The sequence below is a fragment of the Taeniopygia guttata genome, chromosome 2 (genome assembly GCF_048771995.1).
Source record: "Taeniopygia guttata chromosome 2, bTaeGut7.mat, whole genome shotgun sequence".
In the NCBI taxonomy this organism is placed as follows: domain Eukaryota; kingdom Metazoa; phylum Chordata; class Aves; order Passeriformes; family Estrildidae; genus Taeniopygia; species Taeniopygia guttata.
In genome coordinates this window covers 25,270,722-25,292,825 of record NC_133026.1, presented here as the reverse complement: position 1 = coordinate 25,292,825, position 22,104 = coordinate 25,270,722, and the positions used below count along the sequence as shown (strand labels likewise).

At 40.6% G+C, this 22,104-nt stretch overlaps 1 long non-coding RNA gene across 1 annotated transcript in view; it reads right to left on the bottom strand.

Annotated features, from left to right (window-relative positions):
• Positions 1 to 640: 640 nt before the first annotated feature.
• Positions 641 to 22,104, bottom strand: part of LOC121469436 (uncharacterized) — a 60,657-nt gene continuing 39,193 nt past the window's right edge. The window contains exons 3-4 of the long non-coding RNA XR_012054510.1: positions 4,169 to 4,234; positions 641 to 767 (exon numbers count right to left, since the gene is read on the bottom strand). This is a non-coding gene — a long non-coding RNA (uncharacterized lncRNA). The remainder of the gene's footprint in view (positions 768 to 4,168; positions 4,235 to 22,104) is intronic.

Below are 22,104 nucleotides of genomic sequence, written 5' to 3'. Positions count from 1 at the left end.
TTTCAAAAGCAATGTATTATTTTTAACTTGGGGCATTTTACCATCTTCTTGAACACCAACCTGCCTGGATTTCTCCCTTATTATGACTCCTACACTAGAAACATTTTCTTCTCTCATTATTTGAAAAGCAGAAGTTTCCAAAGCTATATAAATAATTCATGAGAAAGCATGCCTGCCATGTGTGGGAATAAATTGTATGCGGGAGGAAGAGTTCAGGGGGTACAAAAATTGGAACAAACAAGTGCAGAAGATGCTAAAATCAGGCTGGATTAGTTGCTAATCTCTACCAGGCCAATAAAATGCAACAGAGAAAAAACACAGAGAAAATGGGCTTGAAATGACGACCTAACCTGGAAGCAATTTGGGGCCAAGACAGCATTGTTACATATGTGTACAACATCTGAGTACATGCTCTGTGTAGAGGAGTGTAAATTATTGTCTATATATGAACCATAATATGCCTAACCACACTCATACTCACTACTAATGAAAACCAGCACATTGTACCTTTTACCTCCCTCACAGTAAAGGGGATCATGCAAGAGGATGGTGAGAGACGTTCTAATTTCAAAAATTAAAAATAAAATAAATCTTAAAAAAAAATAAAAGCTACTTCCATAAAGAAAAGTTTTGTTTTTTTTTTTTTTTAAAAAAAAAAGATACCTTGATTTGGGTGCATTTTAACTGACTCAGCAGCATGCAAGAAACTTTACAGAGATGTTAAACTTTGGAATAAGCATTTTCTCTTCCTTTGTCCATCGATGCCACTAGAAGAAAAAGAGTTGAGATATGGATGTCCACCCCCTTCTAAAGCTGAGGAGAGTGCTCAGTGCTTTGTCTTGAGATTGGACTGAAGTGTGGGTGATGCAGTTCTTTCCTGACTAATTTCTTAATACATTCACTTAATGAAAAAAATTTCAAAACCCATAATTTACAAAGTGTGTGTTGGATGCTGGGATTCTTGGCTCAAGGATGTCAGTCTCTTTTGCCTTTACCATGAGTGTTTTTGGCACAGGAACAGTGGGATATCTCCCTGCAGTGATGGGGACATCCAGCCCAGTGAGTTGGGAGCTGCACTTGGTAGGTGAGTGACTACTTGAGAGAAAGGTGTGTGTGACACTCCAGTCCCTCCCTAGGAATAATTGCCTGACTCAGGACAGTGAGAAAACTCTGCAGAGCTCTTGTGCAGCAGAGGCTCCTGTCTGAGTTTCTTGACCTGGTAAGGTGAGGTACATGTTAGGTACATGTTAGGTCCTACAGTTTGAAACTAGAATCTGCAGAATGGATTATGCATATTTCCCAGGGGCTTTTTAATGTGAAATACTGAAACCAGGTTTAGAGCTGCCAGACACTGCCAGATTCTCAACAGCACAGCCTCAACAGGAGGCTCAAGGTGTGTCTAGGAGAGGCAAAGGTACTCCTGCCTCCCTTTCCTCTACCTACCAGCTTCACCCTGTGTTGAGGAGATACTTCTTGAGTCCTTCAGAAAGACTAGGTCTCAGTGGAACTCCCTCACTTGATGAAGGAGCCCTTGACACCTCTGAATGGGATGGAGAGTGATTTCCAGCTCCTCAGGACAGCTCTTGGTATGGGAATTGTCCCACGAGTATGTTCGTGGCCAGTCACTGACAACATCAGCTGAATTAAGCCCGCCCTCACAGGATCTAGGTAAAGAGAAAAATAATTTCTGCCTGGAGCAGCAGTGGAGTTCCAAGGGGTGCAAGCTGAGAAGGAAATGTGAGGTTCATGGGTTAACTTCAGCCTGACAGAGAGAGGTGTTTTCGTTAACATCTGCCTGGGTTCCCACTGTAGCCAATGGAGATAACTGGGATAAAGCATGCCAGACAGACATCCATTTTCCTTCCACTGACTATTGCCATTGCTTAGACAACTTTCTTCAATGATATGTGACTTCTGGTTACTAGAAGATGGCTACAATAAAAGCAATTGTATCCTCTTCTTGGTATCCGAAAACAAAAGTAAAGAAGGGAGATACTGAGGAATCCCTCACCTATTCTAGGGGTTAAGTGGGCACTAGAAATAGGTTTTTTGGCTTGCAGCATTTGCTTTAAGCAAATTAGCCTATCCTGGCTAACTCTTGTTTCAAGCAAGGCTGTTGTATTCATTTCCTGATGCCAGGCCAGAATATGTAAGGCAAAGTGAACACTGAAAATTTGGCCCACTGAGCTTTAAAAGAGTTAGAAGTCTTGAAGAGCTAGTGGATTCAAGTGCAGAGGCATGTGGAATGCATTGCTAAGATGAGCTTAGCATATTCCTGTTATTAGTATGTACATCACCTTTGACATTGCTTGACAAAAACATGCCTTCTAAAACAGGCACGTTCCTTCTCCACGGCTCACAGAGATACAGAAACTGAAATCATATTTTATGAATGGAAAATGAAATTAGCCAGAAATTACAGTGATAAATGTAGCTTTAGAAAATCTTAATTCACTTCAGTTGAGTGATTAACTTCTGCCACTCCACAGTGCTCAGTTATTGCAAAGCCATTTGGTGACATTAAACAATTAAACTTTAGACCTGGGAATAATTTTGCAAATCTTTATAGAACCATAAAGTTCATTATTGTTTTACATGCTTGCAATGAAATATAGTGCACAACTCCAGCTGTTTGCTCTAGCATAAAGCCAGCCTCTGGATAGAAAATGATAAGCTCTGGGCAAAATACCAAGTCTCCATCAGTCCAGCTCTCCCAAATGGTTATTCTCTGCAGGGCAGAGACTTGATTTGTTTCTCATAGCGAAAAGTTCCTGCAAAATAGTTTCTGCTGTAATAGTCTGACCAGAATGATAACTGTGGACAACAGTGGTCAGAAACAATCCTGGTGTGAATGGGCTCTTGCTGGGGCCAGCTCTGCTGCTGGCAAGCACTGGTTTCCCAGGTGGTGGTCTAGAGGCTTCAATTCACCCCACCTGGCATTCAAAGCACTGGAAATAGAGGTGTTTTAACTTCTCTTCATAGTATTCAGCCTGGTGCCTTTCTTTGTGTCATTATTCCACCACAACAGGAACATTTTCATTGTAAATAGCCCTATTTCTGAGAAAGAAAACTGGGGCCCTTTAGGAAGAAAATTGTTGTTTTACTAAAAACACATGTGAAATGTCATGATTTCTCATTTTTTCACCACCAAATTACCATTTTGTGTGACACACAACAAAACCAGAACATATGTATGGGTGTGAAAATGGGTAATAACACTGCAGAAAAAATGTAGCGAATGTTCTCAGTGATTTTTCAAGACCCTGCTCTTTTTAACAGAGTAGCTCTAGTACACATTAAACTAATAAGCAATATGTATTTGATTTCCATAATGTCCTTGTTGACAGCAAAGGCAGCTAATTAGTGTAATTGATATTTGTATTTACTTGGCTGCTCTCTTGTGTAATTTTGGAGAACGGCTGCTCATGCTTGTTATCCAAGTGCTGGGTGTAGGGACCAACCATGACAGTGGCATTAGGTGTTTTAGGGCTGGGCATGGACCCCAGGAGGATTCAGTGATTCTGCAAAGCCTTGAATTGTCACTGTCACTTTCATGACAAGCTGGGCTTCATGGACTGAAGCTCAAAATCTCCCATTGTCCACCCTAGCCACCATCCTCACATGGCCCTACTTCATTCCCGTAGCCGCCGTCCAGGTGCTACAGCTAGGAAACTCATTTGTGAAGCCTGGAAATGCTCATTTCCAAGCAGATGCTTATTTTCAAACAGAAGCTTAATTTTTTCTTTTTTTTTACAGGTTCTGGCTACCAAATGTTATTTATAATAAGCTGCATGACTACAGAGGTGATACCAGCAAGGCAACAAATCACTGCATGACAATGCTACTTACTGTAGCAAGAAAACAGCTTTTCTCTGTGACCGCATTTCTAATTGAGCTGTACGAAATAGCATTAGAGCAGTGGTGTATGAGAAGAATCATATTTGTATGAGGCTCATGGCTTGCTGTGGCTCATCCAGATACCACTTTACAACTTCAGTCATCAAATCAGCAGAACCACAACAGGCTCTGGTACAAGCCAAAGGGGAAAGTGCCATTGTAAAACTGAATACAGCTGCTTCCATAATAGGACTAATTGCATATTGCATTGCAGAGCTAAATTAGTAGTGAAAACAGTTATAAAACCAACAGACAGTGAAACATGACTCACCAAGCAATTGCTGCCAGTTCGGCGAATTCTCATTGGCCCCAGTTCAACAGCCCACACCTGCATTTTCTGAATAGTAAATATATAATAAGGCATAATTACTAGAAAAATACGCAGCACTCCAAATGTGACAACATGCTACTTGTTTATTGGGATAGTGAATAGTATATAATAAGTTTGACCCAAAGTACTTCTGAGCCACCTGGGGTCACAACACTGAGAGGAGACAGACAGCTCAGTCCTGAACTGTGTAATGCAGGAGAGGTTATCTGTAACGCTGGAGTGATACAAACCTCCCCGTACTACTAAATCAAAGAGAGTAAATAGGAAGAAAACATAAACAATAATCACTATTTAAAAACCCCAGATATTTATAGCCTGGCTTAAAAATTCAAGCTGCAATCACTTGGGATGTCTCAGCTGACTTTACTCACAGTAACAGCTCCCTCAATAAAAAACAGATGCAGAAAGTGAACTTCATCTGTTTCTTCTGCTTATGGTCCCTTTCTCCCCTTTCTTTCCTGGGGGTTTTGGGGCTGTGCTGCCCACAGCTCTGTGTGAGAGGTGGAAATCAGGTCCAGGGCTCAGGGAGTCAGGAGTATGAGGTGAGTGAGGTGTGTGGGGCAAATTCTCTCCACTGCAGACCTTGGTGCTGACTGTCAAAGATAAACCCCTGCTCAGGCTCAAGGATGGGCACTGCTCCAGGCTCAGCAGTGACTCCCAGTTTGAACAGTGATTTTGAAGGACAATGAAATGTTTGGGTCCTGCTTTCCCTCTCTCCCATGAAATGATTTCCTCACTGATTTCTACAGAGCATAAGTTGAAAATCTTTGGTTTTCCTCCATCTTTATCAGACAAAAGACATTGCAATGCTCCAACTGCTTCTTCAAAGTCTGTTTTTACACCTGTCTCTGGACATAATGGGGGACAGCTTTAAGAACAGGTACATTAACATTTCTTGCCTCACCTCCAGGACAGCAGCTATTACTGAAAAGAAAATTCAGACATCTAAATTAATTTTGCATTTCCACTAGTGCTCCACTGGTGGAGTTCACAGAAATAATTTCTGTCCTACAGCTCAGCTTTCAGGGGTGCTGGAATCTCTGTGCTGAGCTGCTTCAGACTCAAGAGTAATGTGACTGTGATAATTCGATGTGTCATTTGACGTGTCATTTGATGTCTCAAGTCACTCGATGAGCAGCTACCAGGAGTAGCCTCATATGGGGAGAAAAAATTTAATTTGGGTGCCTTGAAGAAACAGTTCTCCCTGCTTTCAGCAGTCTGATACGGCATCACTGCCTCAAACTAACCTGCATTAGTCTGTTTTTCACTCCCATGAGCACTTGAAACTTTTCCACGAGCAGACAAAAATCTTCACTATTTCAAGGTTATTCCCTTTAGCAGAAAAGAAGAGAAGTTTTTCCTGTGCCTGCAGGACAGTGTGTGCTCCAGCTGAAATATTTGACTGTTAGCAGGAGCAGTAAGAGCAGCCCCACATGGCTGGGCTCTGGGTCTCCAAACAAGGCACTCACTGTGCATCTCCTTCCTTCACCTTGTAATGCCTCCTACCACATTCCTTATGGAGAACAACAAAGGGTGTGGGAGGGGTGCCCCTGCAGCTGGACATGGTTGGTGCTGCTTCACAGGCCCGAAGACCATCTGGAATCAGGGAGTTTCATTGCTTGACAGGGAACAGGACATTTTGCAGTACACCACATTTCTGCCATGACTTAAAAAAAAAAATTAATCTGTTTCAGTTGTGTACAAATCAAAAGCAGGTATAAAGTCAAAGGCTCTGAGTCTTCCATAAGACAATGCTGACCCACATAAAGGTACATCATTATATACCAGGGTTTCCCAAGCTTTTTTCCCCCTTCTATCCAGAAATTTTGTCTTGGCAGAATTTTAGAATTTCTAAAATCTGAAATTATCCATGTTTATCTGGGATTCCCAGGCATCTGGGAATGTTATCAACTGGCAGCCACATTGAATCAGATTTACTGTGCAAGTACAGAACTGTATGCATACAGTTGGAAATGCCATACAGGGATGAGATAGATTATTCCTGCATGGAAAAAAGCAGCTGATTAAAACAATGGGAGATCTATTACTGACACAACAGAGCCAGGATTTCACTCCACATTTTGATATAGCACTTTAGGAAACAGGATTTTGCCCAGGATAAATTTAATTTGAAGGAATGCTGCCTACAGTAGCTTTTTACTTCTAGAAATCCAGGTTCAAATTTATGTTGTAGGACTATAGATCTTGCTATGGTCCCACCTCCCTAAACTGGCTTTTCATTTCCATAGACACAATTTTCAGGGACAAAGTCCAGCCCTGGAGAGCTCAGATGAGCAAGAAGAGATTTTATAGTTCAAGACTGAAAGGCATCAGGAGAACCATATAGAGAGCTGCCTGCCTCAAGTTTTACGCTGGCAAGTAACAGAAGCATCACACACAGGAACAAAAAGTTTCTGAAATCTGAGTTAAAACTGTACTACCAGGAAGGAAAAAAAAGAAGAATGGAAAGGAAGGGAAGGGAAAGAGTGCTTCAAGTTCACGCTTCAAGTTCTCCCTTGGTTTGAGACACTAAAAAATAGCTAAAGCATAAGTGTAGGTCAGCCAGGAGCCTAAATCCAACCAAGATGTTAAACCATTTGTGTACTGCAGGGGAGAAATTAGAATACGGAGCAGACACATTTATCTTATTGTGTACATTCAATCTGCACATCTTAAACTTGAAAAATTTCTCCTTAAATGTCAGTTTTCTTCCGGCTTTGTGTGCATACATCTGTGTGTGGGGTGCTCACACAGATTTAAAGCCACTTTTCTCTGGTGAACTTTTAAGAGCTTAAGTGTAAAACATTATGCAAACAAGTATTTCTGTGAAGCTTTGGAAGATGTTCAGAAAGCCTTGTTATCGGCTTCTTGTTGGCAGGCGTGTTGGTATTGCTTAAAACCCAGTGCCAGCCAGCACTAACAAACAACCTTTTATTCCTCCACCACATCAGTTCCTCTGAGCTGAATATTTCTACTCATATGGCAATATTTTAGCAAATTGTTGAGTTTTACTTCAGTGTAACTTCAGCAACCAAAGAGCTGCACTTTTTCAAATTTTCAGAGGAATGGAATAAATTTAGGTTAAGTAACGATGATTATTCTAGGCAAAGATTTCCTTCATTTAATCTTCCCATAACCAAAAAATGCAAGCAGCATTACCACTCATTAAAAAAAAAAAAAAAAAGCTAATGAATTTCCAAGGGAAATTAGAGAATCAGTCCTAAAGCATTTGGATTAGGGAACCTAATTCTGCAGCCTCTTTGCATATGAAGCAAGAAGCAGAGTGGATGAGAGCCACGTGCTATATAGTTCCTCAGCCTGGTAGATTTATTTTTCATTCCTCTTCTCTCTGGCCAGAACTTCTGTTTCATTCTCTTCACCCTTCTTGCTCCAGTAAAGTTGCTTTTCTCTAATTTCCCTGGAATTGTTACAAATACAGACCTGTATTTAAGCATTTGAAGAGGCCTGACTTTTGTTCCTACATTTGACTTCGGCTGCCAGGACTTGACCTCTGAGTGCTCGGTCACCAGCAGGTGAGTCCTGGGTGCACCTTGAATAAGGGTACAGTGTTTGCTTTGCTTATGAAAGAGATGTTTGCATGCCTAGCACAGGGAACTCCATCTTTCAAAGATTTCCCCATCTCCTTTTAATTTGGAAGCATTGCCAAGAAAAGTCAGCAAACTGAGACCAGATGTATCTTCTCTGGCAATGCTGGGGGGCTGCCCAAGTTCTGAAACTGCCATGTTTTTAATTGTCTTACAATGGGGCAGCACCCAGGAATGCAGGGCGTGGTGGTGGGATCCAGCACCACCCTGGCAGGAGCAGCAGAGCAGTGGCTCTTTTGGAAACTGTCTCAGGAGCTGTGGCACTAGGATGTCCACATTTTTTTGCCTCTCCTTCTCACATTTGCATAGTTTAAAAGGTAAACCTTTTTTCTGTCTCTGACCTACAGTCCCTCAGACCTCAGATGCACAGTAGGAAACCAGTGAATGACGTTTTGCAACAACTGTGTATCTGAAGGACACTCCTACCACCCCCAAGTCCCCTTTGTTTTCCTGTGGCACCTCTGTAGCAAGTCTATCCTGCCTGTACAACCTCCAAACTGATCAGTTGTCTTAAAAAAAATAATATTTTAATATTTTGTACTGCTGCTGGACCAGCCATTCTCTTCTCAGTTACAAGTCAGTTTGACTCTAGAAAGGTTTCAGGTAGTGAGGACATGGGAGGAGGGATTTCTCCCATACTGAAGAGACAACCATCCTTCTATAAAAGCTAGCTCAGGCTCAGATAATAGCATACCATGCAGAAAGAGAGGGCAAGGGGAGGAGGAGGAGGTTCTTTTGGCCATGTTGCTGGACAAGGTCCCAGAGGTCTGGCTTCAGTTCATCACCAGACCCAGGGTTACCTGGGTATTGTTTAGGGTTTTACCCATTTTGTACTGACCCTTTCCACTGATTTGGCTATGACATAAATAGATCTATCTCAGCTCCCATATTGCCAAGCAACACTGCTCCTCCACCTCCTGAGCCCTTGTACCACCTTGTCTATTTAAATCATAACAAGAAGATGTTTTGGGCAGAATCAGTGTGCCAAATTTTTTTGTGAGATGGAATCTGCAGCTCTGTCTTTGACAGGTATTGTGTGATCCCTGCTCCTGCCGTAATGTTGAAGTATGGTAAGGGCGATGGGAGGGAGGATGCTGAGCCAGGGACCTCAAGGATCATTATACCTGCCACTGCAAACTTCAGCCAGAAGATATTTGTAATATCATTTCAAAGTGATGGCCAGATTCTCAGAAATTTGCTTGTCTTCAGAGACATTTGCTAGGCAGGAGAACATGCAGCATCCTTCTAATAAACTCTTCCTGCAAATTACTTGCCCAGCTCCTGCATGTGTGTCTGTGTACACACATATTGGGCACTGTTACGAGTGTCTTTTTTAGGGATATCTCAGGCTGCATCTTGAATCCCTGAAATATGATGTTGAAACAGAAATTCTGGAAACCAGGATAAAACCAGAAGAGGATGCAAACACAATTAGAATGTATGGTGTGCCGTCTGCATCTTTAATAAATGTTTGTCTGCAATGAAATACAATTAACATGTAAGATAATGCAGTTTACCTCATTTAGCTCTTCACTGGTTTATAAACAAATTCTGCCAGTTAACTGTCCCTGTTAAGCAGATGCACTCACCATACATGAGCTAAAACACACCGCAGATTGCAAACTGGAACAGGTGCAGGGATTATAATAAGATGATGAATTTGTCAATTTACCAGCTCTACACGTTGACAACAAAGAATGCATTTTATTTAAAACACTCGACATTGAAATGCATTTTTTTCCCTTAGTCTAAGGAGTCCAAGGTGAAGGAAAAACATTCAATAAAACATAATGTGTTCTGATTTCTAATGCTGCTACAGAAGGTATTTCAGATAAATTCTATGTACTCTGTACTAATTAAGAAGGCCAATTATGCCATCAATTTTGAAATGGAAGGATTACTGGAGAACAACATAAGGAGAGCTTCTGATTACTCTAAGGAGGTGCTGTGAACAAGGAAGATGTGGCACAGAGGAAGCTGTGTAGGGAGAGGTGCTGAGGGAGAGGGCTGTGCATAGCACGGGACAACCTCAAGAGAGAACAGACTGCTTGTGGTACTATTTTATTCACATCACAGTTGATTTCAATGTTGGTTTTGTGTTTACCCAGATTACCATCCAGTCTGATTTCCACAGGCACCCTGTGGCCAATGTTCATAGGCACTTCTCCAGTTCAGACACACCAACAAAGGAAGCAGCTCTAAGTACTAATTTGCATTTTTGAACACCTAAATATCTGCAAATCTAGGCTTTTGTGCCCAATTCCCAACATACTGTCAATGATTCATGCTGAGTCTTGCTCAGAAGCACCCTGAAGGACAACCATCTATTGTCAAAAATGTCTTCTTGAACCCCATGCCTTTGCTTTGTGATTCTAGCTCATACTAGAGTATATTAATTGCTAATAATTGTTTCATCAGTCTCTATGATTTCACTTAGTTCTCCAAGAACAATTCAGTTCAGGTGAAGTTTTTCTTGTCTTTGCTTTCCAGCAGGGGCTGGATCCTCACCCAGCATAAATGAAGAAGTTGAAGGAGCTAAGCCAACAAACATTTCTAGGGAACATCATGCCTGCATTGCAAATAACAGCTGAAATGTTACTATTCTCAGCTACTTTTTCACATAAATTATGCTAGGTTTAAGTGTAGATAATGAAAGCCTGGAATCAGCATTGGTATAAAAGGGTAAAACTTCTTTGACAGAAAGAACATTGCATTTGGTTACCCCACAGCTGAATTTAGCCCAGTCAGTTCAGCTTGGCATTATCAGTGGGAAGATGTGGCTGTGAGTTCATGAAATGTCACAGCCTTATAGCTATAAAGGTGACACTTTAAATTGTCTTAAGGAATAAGTGTGCATTTAATTTACATTTAGCAGGATGGTTACTGTATATCATTTAAATACTAAATGAGTCTGAGGTTTAGTATATGCACTAAGGTTAAAGAGTTACAGCAACTGGGGAGAATGGGCCAATTCACCTCTGATGAGAGGGTGTTGGCTCAGTGGAACCTTTTGGCTCTTTTTTTTAGTTTGTTTTGTTTTGTTTTTCAGAATCTTTCAGCACAGAACATTGAAGAAGCCTGAGATAAACTAAATGCTCTCTTGCTCATGTTTCCATCTACGTGGTAAACCTAAAGAAAGATTATTGTTCCCAAAGGCTGACTTTTCTACTGCTGACACAGTTGGTTACCCAAAGAAATTGTGGCTAAATTCTTCAATCACGCTTCAGCTGCTGGTGTACCTTTTAAAGCTGCATATCTAAGTCCTGAAGGCACAGGATAAACAGCCAGAGACACAAAGGGGTTTGTGGGTTGTTTTTTTTTTTGGGGGGGGTGGGTGGGGGGGCAGCAGGAAAGCAAGATTTTTCATTTTGAGGTGAAATGTCAAAGTGTAAAAAGTGATCATTCCAGAATAAAGCAAACCCCAAAGAATTTCTCAGAAATAGAACTAGTTTATTGATATGCATGCTCCAGTATTTCAATTTTTTAACTTAATAATGTATAATTAGATTTTATTTTAATATCATTGAACCTATTTTGTTACAACACAAAATGAAAACTTATACAAACTAATCTTTCTGGGAAATGGAAGTGCTCTGTTCTTAGAGGATAGAAAGATTTATTTTTCTCTTTTACATTTGAAAACATTCTCCTCAAAGGTCAGAAATTCCTGCAAAATATTTCTGCCTTTGACAGTTTTAGTCAGTGCAACAGTTTGTGTAAAAGATTGCTTTAGCAAGCAGAGCATTATCAGGAGTACACAGGCTAATTGCCTACATGCACACAGAGGAGGTTTGAGTGAAATTGTGCCTGCAGGTACTTTAACTTGTTGCTGGAATTTCTATTCTATGCAGAAATGCACTTCTTCCTTTTACCTCCCTCTCTGCCAGATTTCAAATATTGCTGGATATTAAAGTAAAAAATGGTGAGGAAGTGAAAAACATCCTTTTCTCCTTTCAAAGGCAAGTGTCATGGCTCTGTATTTGAATTCTTTCTCATTAAGGAATTTAAGGCTGAGGATTGCTATTCCTGGACAAAGCAGCAGTTGTTCTACCCCAATTGCATCATTTTAGCAAGAAATGAGAAATGTACCTTTACAGTTTTTGAAAGTGTGTACCAAAATATCAGGAACAAGAACGCGACAGTAGGATCTTCCATCTAAAGGAGAATATGGAAAATTCCCAGTGCTAAACACGATGAAACAAGCTGCTTTAGCACTACTGGCTGTTTGTTTATGTTTTACATTGTTAGACAGAGAAAACCAGATGAGGTCATACTTTCTTTGTGAATCTGAATTTTACTTTGACATATACATTTACAGCTGTATGTGACAAAAAGTGTGTAATAGAGAACAAGTTCCAGCTCTTGGCATTGAGGTGAAAATTGTCATCAATTGAAAGTATGTTAGGGGCAGTTTTACTGATGAAACATTAGGTCTAGGATGTGTTTCATTAGTGCTTCTTTTTTGTGCCTTTGAATTTACAGGAGGTAGTAATAATTCTGTCAGCCAATGATACAAATCTTGACTATTTTAAAGTTTAGGACTGAACAAGACAATGGAGGGGCAGGCTCCACTAAAGCCACTGAGAAAACACATACAGTCACTTCACCGGAACCAAAGTTTCATCTGAAGTTTGGTTCTGACTGATCTGTAACACTAAATCTTCTGTGGCAGATTGACAAGTAAGGCTGCATTTTTTCTGTTCATAGGATAAAGCCTAAAGTAAAAGCACTTAATGCACATAGCATTGGAAAATGATATATTAAACAAAAAAGAATTGTTTAAAACTCTTTTGGCCTTGAACCATAATAGAAAGTTTGGGAAAACAGTGCATTTACATAGAAGATAGCATTTTTTGTATTCTCTGGGGATTTAAGATCCAAGGGTCATGTTTGATTTACCAGCTGAAGAAAAAAATCCTGTTGTTATTGAAAGTTACTTAAAGTCACTCCTGCACTGTAGTGCCTGCAATGCTCATGCTTTTACTTGATGGTATGTGGAAAGTCTTTCAAAGTGTTTTACATTGACTAGATTGATTGTCTCATATATATACACATATATATAATACATAAATGTATATGTGTAACTCTGAATATATATATGAATACAAAAGTAAATTAGACACATACTATTTTCTCTTAACTAGCTCTGAGACTGAGAATCACCAATTCTGTGTATGGTAAATAGTTTTTCCTCAGCATAATCTGGAGATCATCAACCTTTGGTGAATCCCTACACTGTTTGGCAGCTCACCCCACGCTCAGTGCTGGCTCTGTGACTCTCGCTGTGCTCCCCAGGCAGTAATTGTTCATTAGGCAACACCTCACCACTGCAAGGCAGATAACTGGTACAGAAAGGCCTTGGCAGAGGGTTTAAGAGCTTTGTTTGCAGTGGCAAACAGGGGCAATGTCTGAGTTGGAGCCAAGAGCTCTCCCTTCTCACCCCTACCTTCAGTCTTTAGATTTTCCAAAGCAAAGAAAGAATATGGATAATCTTGTAAACTTCTTCCTTAACAATTTATTCTGAATTTTTGAGCTTGTGTATCTTGGTAAGTAGCTGTCAAATTAAACAAAATAGGAGTGGAGGAGGAAGCATTAGATGTCAGAGCCCAACTTAGTCTGCTTCCATTTAGCCTAGTTCATGCACTGACATTTTCAGACAATGCGTTCAATTTTTTTATTCTAGAAATGAAAAAGCATATTTTCCTCTTTTAGCCTGTGACCTCTTCTTTTGCTGATGACTTCAGTCATTGTTTGTAATAGTCAAACCCCTGGGGCAGAGAACAGAGTGATTCATTGGTACTTGGGGCACTTGAATTTATAGACCACTAAACAGACTGAAATTATTCTTACTTGACTCTTGCATGAGACAGTCTTCAAAACTAGAAATGTTGCCAAACCGAAGCCCTAGATCCAGATTCAGATTTCAGTGGGCAGTGCAACCTGTTTCCATAGCAAGATGAGATGTATAGCAAACTTTTGGAAAGATCTCTGTTATGATTAGCCAAATTTACGAGCGTTCACTTATGAATGAACCCACCGCTATGTAAATACTAGACAGCTTTACTGACAATTAAGGCAAAGTATGGTGTAAATCTCAGCCAACATATATATTCTAGACAGATCATAAATTATTACTCAAAAAATGGTACTGGCTTAAGATGTTGGAGTGTCTCCTGCCAACAGCGGCTGACCTCTGTAAATTGTCACCCTCCCTGGTGGCAGCTTATCTGGGCACTCCCTCACTCACTCATCAGCAGCTTTGCTCACCTGGCTCCTGCATGCCCGGCACTAGAGCAGGATTAAACAACAGGCAAGCTTTGGAAGCTCAGAGCAGTGGGTGGGCGACCATTTTACAATACTGCCGGGGTGCCAGGAGCACCATCCTGGAAAATGTGGCCAAGGAACACTTTGAAGTGCCATCTTCTGGGTGATATCAACTAACTTGTTAATGACAGAAGGCTAAAGCCAGGATTATATACGCAGCTTCACCCAAATCTCAGCCAGCACTGGTTTTTATTGTGCAAACCAGGGCCTGACAGGTGAGGATTTGCAAATCCAGATCTCCTTTGATTTTTTTCTTTAATAAAGATAGGTCAAACATAGGACTCGTTGCTACCTCTGAGGAAAATTTTGAACTAAATTGGAATTAGCCTGACCTCCCTTCTGGATTCAACTTTGCAAAACCAACCTCTGACAGACAAGCTCTTGTGAAACCCAAACATCTCCAGTTTGGTCATTTCTGCTATACATATTTCAATAGCTCCTTGCCAGCTACAGTGCTTATGATAATAAGAATAACAGAAACCAAAGTGAAACCACAAGTTAAGCTGCTTATTATATAATTTAATTAGACTCCACTGCACTTTCTCTTCCAATTCCCAACTTACAAGGGTTGAATTGTTAGGTACATTTTTCACATTGGGATTCTGAAGAGTTTATTTTGACCTGGCAAATGATTTTAAGTCTGAGGAAAAGCAGGTCGAGCAGTGGTGAAATAAAATAGGAAGTATGCAGTTTCTTCTCACCAAGTCTGGTATCTGCGTGACTCCAGCACACAAAGAGCTGGTGTGAATTTCAGGTCCTGTGCCTGCCTTAAATCAAGGCATTTGCAGAAATTAGTCATGACACGGTTTACCCAGTGGTCTTTGCTAAAGGAGCATTTTGAGGGGGAGCTTTTACATCAGATGCTCATAACTTATTGGCTTCATGAGGTCACATGTACCATTGAGTTAGGAAGGAAGCAAAAAACATGTAGTTATTAGCAAGCCCCTCACCTTCTTCCCCCTTCTCCCTTCCCCCCTCTCTTCTGCCTTCTTCTCTCTCTTTATGCTTCTCATGTGAGCAGTTTCCTTCGCAGTATCTGCTTAACCTGCACAGGCAGGACAAAACGGTCCCTCTTTCTTTCACAATGTAAGGTCCAGTGTTTCTTTCTGCATACACATATATTGATTTATGCCCTTTCAAGCCAATTGACTGATTGTCCCATAACACACCATTTAACTTCTGTGTCGCCAGGACATTTGTTGTCTCCTCTCCACTCTTCTTTACCCCCACTTTGGCTTTAAAGGCCACATTTTCCAAAAGGGAGACAATCATGAGAAATAATGTTTTTTTGAAAAGGGACTGATTGTCACTGAAACTGATACGTCTATGTGATAACAAAAACTGTCATTGCCTCACATGGAACATGTGCCCCAGGGACTGGGAAGAACAAAGAGATCCTTAGAGAGGAGCAGCGAGCCATGTGCGTCCTCTCATCTCTGTGGCACCAGGCAGAGCCCACAAGCCATTTTTCTCATACACCACTGGGACAGACAAATGAAGGAAGCATTTGAACTGTTTCCATTTAAGGAAGGAGTTAAATAGTTGAGTCATTCTTTTCAGCTATATTATTCCTTCTGCAGTTTAGAGCACCCAGTCGCTAGAGGAAGGACCAGGGAGAAGCCGCCTCTTCTGAATGTTGGGGCTGAGCTGCAGGTTCTCCATTTATTGACAAAAATAAAATCTTGTTTTTTTCTCCTGTTCTCTTCCTAAACACCAACTCTTCAATTTCTGGATGGAAGCAGGTCGCCTTCTTCTCATGTTTGCTTTTTTAGCAGACTGAAGCCATAAAGAGAACTTTTGTTTTCTGAAGTATTTCCTAGAGAACAGATGAGAGCAATATTCTGAGTTTGTGGATGGCAAATGTCAAGATTTCTGCCATCTGTTTAATCAACTGATCTGCTGCTATCTGCCAGCTATTAGCTGTTAATTCACTTTACTGCATCAGCTGCACAGTGTCACCACTCACATCCTTTGTGTCACTTTTCTCTATTATCATGAGATGCAAAATGAGTAAGCCACAATATGGTAACTGCAATCATATTTGAAAATGAGCCCTAAATAAAATTAAATAACATTGGCTGTGCTGATCAATGATCACTATTAAGGCTGTGCAATAAAAGGAAACACTGCTCCGCTCTAGTTGGAGAAAATAGGACCCTGTGGGCCACTCGGAGTTAGTAACTTTTCCCTCTGAGGGATTCTGTAGGCATTCATTCCATCAGCTGTACTTTCCCTGCTTTACATGATAGTAAAAAACAGGACATTTTTTACTGAGGTATGATATGACTGAGTTCACAGACCAAGATGTGCCAGGTCTGTCTGCAGAAGCTTTGCATATCAAAGCTAGGGGACAGGGCTGGCTTGCCTAGGCTGAGCTGGAGATCAGTATTAAGGTGAAGTTAGGTAACTCTCAGTTCCCATACCTCGGAAGTGTGTCATGGTACTGAGGCTTTCTGGTTGCTTTAAACAAAAGTACCTGTTGCCATTTCTGCTGCTGGATAGTGTAACTGATGTTTTTACCCCTGAGGGTACTGCTGGCAAAAATACTGAGGTACTGCTGAGGGTACACCTGGCAAAAATAATAATCTTAGGAACTATTGAGGACAATTAAGTTTTCTATATTTGTTTTCTTACAGCTGATTCTTATGAACTACAGAACACAAAATTAAATATCTATTTCAGTGACTATAAGTTGGATTCTCTAAGTTTTCAAAGTCCTTAAATACTATTCATGGACCATTACTTCAGAGCTACTAGTTTATGAGAAGGATCTGGAATCCCAATACATCTGAGAATTGGAACTAAATTAGTATAATCAGGTGTGAAGCAGTAATTCAATATAGACACATAAGGGAAAAGAATTCTTCAGCTTGTCTTATTTTCTCATATGGCAAAATCGCCAAGAGAATATTATGGTTTATTATAAGATTGTATATAAAATGAAACATAATCCTGCACTTCTTATTTTTTACATTACAAGCCCCAAAATTAAATTATGATAATGTTCAGCAACATCAGTTCCTTATTGTTGTCAAAAGGCATAAAGCAGAAAGGTTTTTATTCTGCTGAGAACAATATAACAAATGATATCTACACAGGGGGTTAAACTCAGGGATATTAAACATGTGCACTAGGAGAAAATGACAATGTAAAAGGTCTTTGCACCTATGTTTGTACAGAATGCTGGAAGATGTTCATCTAGAGCAGTTAGAGAAAATCTTTCTAACAGGCAACCCAAATCCACAATAAAAATGATTTAATAAAATCAAATACAGTTTGTCCATCTAGATCCATCCTGCTGCTTGAGGTGCCAGCAGGGCTCATGTGGCCACACTGGGGCTCTATTGGAGCTACTCAGAGCTGCTAGATGGGGACTGCAATGCTACCGGACAAAAAACCATGATTCTGAAAATTTCTGTGTTGTAGACAGAAAAACAACAACAAGGCAAGCTGAATGGCCATCAAGAGCAATTAAAACCACACGGCATATGATGCACTATCAATTTTATCTGTTTCTCCATTAAAATTGCTTCAGACCATGTTTGCTTACAAACGGTTTTATCAGATTCAGTAAAGTTATTTATAAAGAAGAGCCAACAGAAGTGTTCTCTCCACAAGGGCTCTCAGGGAAAGAGAAAGCTCCCACTCAAAAGCCCCAAAGCCTTGGTGGGCTGCATAACTGACAGCTGGAAGCAGGAAGGGGAAAGCATAGGATGTTATGTGAATGAGAATCAGAGATATTGTGTTTAAATCCAAATGGATGAATCATATACAGCATTAACAGTTGCCAACGGTGAATAACTTTGCAATACCTTATATATAACATTTTTTTCCAGGTTGTGGGTTTAAAAGCATTCTAAGTTGCTGCACACAGGTAAATAAGACAAACCAGGCTTTGTTTTGTCTCAATACTTACAGAAAAAAGGGAATCAACTCTACTGTTGCCCATGGCTGTAGCACCCATGTCTCTCTCTTAGCAGGACTTGCTGATTAATGAGTACACAAGCCAAGTTGGAAAGCGGGTGGCAGTGCTGAAGCAACATCCAGCTCCCTCCATTAAGCCACTAGGTGATGCCACCAGTGTCCCACCATAGTCTACTGGTCATGGATACATGCCAGACAAAATGGCAGTCCTTGCCCTGAAAGGCTCATGACATCAGAATGCAGACACAAGTCACACAAAAAAATTACATGAAAAAGAGCCCAAACCCTCGACTGTTGGAGGTAGTGTCCTCTGCCAAGGCATGGTCCCATTCCCATCTGTGCCACTGAGATGTTTCCCTGAGAGTACAAGGTGAGATGGAAGAAGGTCTGGGCTCTAGCCTTCTGACACACATTTATTTATAAATTTGCACCTATTTAAAAAAAAAACCCTACAAACCACTCCAAAGTCTCTGGCTGGTAGTTCCTAATCACAAACTAACTGATTTTTCTCTTAGATGCACTTATGCTCTCCTTTAAAATCCAGCAACAGGTCTGGTGTTACCAATTATCCATCAGGTCTGGTGTAATCAATTATCCCACACACTTTGTCTTTAGTGTTATCTGCAGATAACGCTATCATCTAGCCCTGTGATATATGGCTATCGTGCTGAATCACTCACAGGAGCAGATGCCTGTATTAGCCTTGCTATGTTATGGTTTCTGAATGATTCTGTGCATGTACAAGAAACACCCCTCCAAAACAAGCAGCTCGTGTATCTTATAAAAATTACTTCTTAATCTTACATTACCCTTCTATCTCATCCATTATTTGTGGGGAAGGTAGAGTTTCTCTTCATTCCTGTCTGTCTTCCATTAAACTAAAGAACTCTATAAATCAATAATAACCTTTTAGAGATGAACCTCTTTGTAATTATGTCTCCAAAGCCAGGTAATTGTTTGCATATTTTTATAGAGAAATAAAGAAACATGTGTTCGGTACGACCGAAGCAGAAAAAAATAAAGAAGAAAAAATAATTGAAACTGGTTATCAAAATTCATCACATTCACACTTTTCATCAACATTTTATATTACTCTTAGGCAATTAACTTCTTTTGCACCAGAATCAAATCACTCAATCAAACAACAGTACACACACAGGAGAAGGGAAAGTACAGTCTCTCAATTGGGATCTGATTTGGGTTTTATTACAATGTGGTCTTTATTAAGGATAATAATCTACAACCTCTGAGTTAAGGGAATGGTTGATTTGAGTCAAATCAATCTTTGTGTATCTCTCTGATGCCTCACTGACATTTCCTAACAGGAAGGGGCTAAGAGTCCAAACGGGAGTGATCTCCGATTAAGAAACAACACAGACATCTTGAAGGCACTTGGTTTGTAGAATAAGATGACAGCAACCAGAGCACCCCGGGGCACTTTTCCAGGATGCCTTCTCCCTGTGTGCCAGCCATCTGGGTTCACTTAAAGTCCCCGGCTGCCTCCGCATGTGCGCGCACACACGCGTGTGCCAGGGGAAGGTGGGGAGCAGAGGTGCAGGGGGTGTTTCAGGTTGCAGGCTTCAGTGTGGGCTGTGCTGGGGGCTAACCCCTCCCTCCTGGACCTTCTCAAATCCACCAACATCATCTGCTGGTCCCTCCAGAGGAGTAATTTCAGCAGGACCAGCTGCAGGGGGTATGTTTAGCATATCTTTTATTCAAAGTGAAAGACGTTAAGCAGGAAATTTCAGGAGCCCTCTTGTTCAGAGAAAGAGAAAAGAGGATCAGGGGGAGAAAATAGAAACTGGAAAACATCCATGAAATTAGTCCCAAATCATTGCCTATACTGAGCATTTCCTGACAAGCTGTCTGTCATATATTTGCAGCAGGTTATGCAAAAGTCTCCTTTGCCAGTAGCATATCCACATGACTAACGCGAAAACTCAGCTACCAGTGCTTCAGAAACGGCATCCGCCAACGTGTTTTATTTGGAATTAATTTTAAAAAGGAGCATAATAATTTTTGAAGGGAGAACTCACATAGGATATGGCCGGCAGACAGCCTGAAGCCATACATTTCCTCTCCTTATTACCCTGGATTTTAAAACACAAGTGTATCAGCCTGAACAGCATGCTGCCCCAGTCCCTCGCTTCTCAGACAGTTCAGCAGGGGCAAATAAGCTTTGACATGGCTGGGGAACTCCCCAGGATCTGCAGAACAGGGAGGGATGGGAGGACTTGAACTCTGCAGCCTCACAAGGATGGGAAATAGGCAGAAATTCAGCAAGACAAAGTTAGTTCTGAAGCTACAAAACTAGAAAATCCCAGGGAAAAAAAAAAACCCAAATGTATTCACAGCATGCTGGACCGAGTACCATGACACTAGGACGAAAGGAGGACCATGAAGATCACATATACTGAACATATAGAATTGAATATATAAAAAATGATAATTTTATTTTTCTTTTTGCTTTTATGCATGAAATTGTAATAGAAATAAAATAAATTATACCATTTTGATAGCAAATTTTTTAATTTTAATTTTAAATGTTTAATTTTAAAATCCACAAATTACGTCTAGAATTTTCAAACTGGTTTCATTGAATTTAATGGTTTTGTCTTTGCCAATCACACTCTGAGGGCTGAATTTAAGAAACACCTTGCTGGTAAGATGTAAAGCTGTGACAGTAGCTATAGCTACAGAGTGTGTGGCACGAAGAAATGACCCATCTCCATGCAAGAGCAGTCCAACTTTATATATTGCAACAGAAAAAGCCTTTTAATATCCCAATAGATAAAGTACCCACAGATAAGGAAGAGTGCTGCAGCTCTTCCCAGAAAAGGAGGGTGTTTCTTGGTCGAAATTTCAATGTCTCTGTGTTTGTGCTGATTACATCCCTAGGTACCAGATTTCCAGATTCAGGTGGGATCTGCAGCTGGTGGCAATGGTTTCACAGGCAGGTCTATTTCTGGCTGGGTCAGCAGCATACCTCCTTGACATAGTCTGCAGGATAGGTGAACAAGAGAAAACATCCAGCTCCTGCCACCCTTTACCACTCTGGTTGAAGGGGAGATCCACTGATCTCATCACATCTGCAGAGGTGCAGAGAGGCCTCTTCTCCCATGTCTGGGCTCTCAGTAGCCATCTCCTAACAGCCCTAGCTCACCAAATTGCTCCTTGCTCATAAGCAGCTGTATTATGTACTGACTCCCAGCAAAATATGGTCAAAAAATGGTAGCGCATAAATAAATGTCCTCCTGGGACTTCACAGTAAGGTTATATTTGTATATTCAGGTTTATATGTGTACATTTTCTGTCTGAGCCAACATCAAAAAATGAATGAGGGAGGATTTAGCCAGATGGGACTTTGCCATGCTTGCTAAGATGTGTCCAACTTTTTGCAGCAAGAAGGTAAAAGCATTGGGGAATTGCCTACTGTTCTCATCTGTATCCTCTGACACCATGTAGATGAGGAGAAGGGCCAGCTACCTCAATCTGAGCAAAATCCAACAGGAGACCAGATTGAATTAATTCTGCTGAATTAATTCTGCATTCCTCAGGCTAACTTATTATTCTTTTAATGTTAATGTATTGCATTTTTTATATTATATTTTTAGAAGTCTTTAAGGAAGTAAAAGCCTGATTTTTTTGGTGGAGTAAAAAGATAAGAAAATCAGTTCAGCTCCACAAAAAGTGTGTGGATCTAATAACCACACATTAGAAATAATAATTGCGACAAAGGCACAAAGAAAGAACCAGAAACAATACATAGGTCATTGCAGTCCTGTTTCTCTGGAAGTATCAACTGGACCATATTGAATAGCCCATGAAAAATAAATATGCTTGGAATGAAGTGGTGTTAAAAGAAAAATTGCAAATTCATTCCCTGAGTAGCCCCTCTGAAGCTGGTGGTGTTACCCCAGGGATGAATTTAGTCAGGGTATATGTCAGCTGGCCGTAAGACATAATTTGAGCTTCTACCTTTGCCAAATGAGTGACTATACACACACCATTTATTGCCAGTTC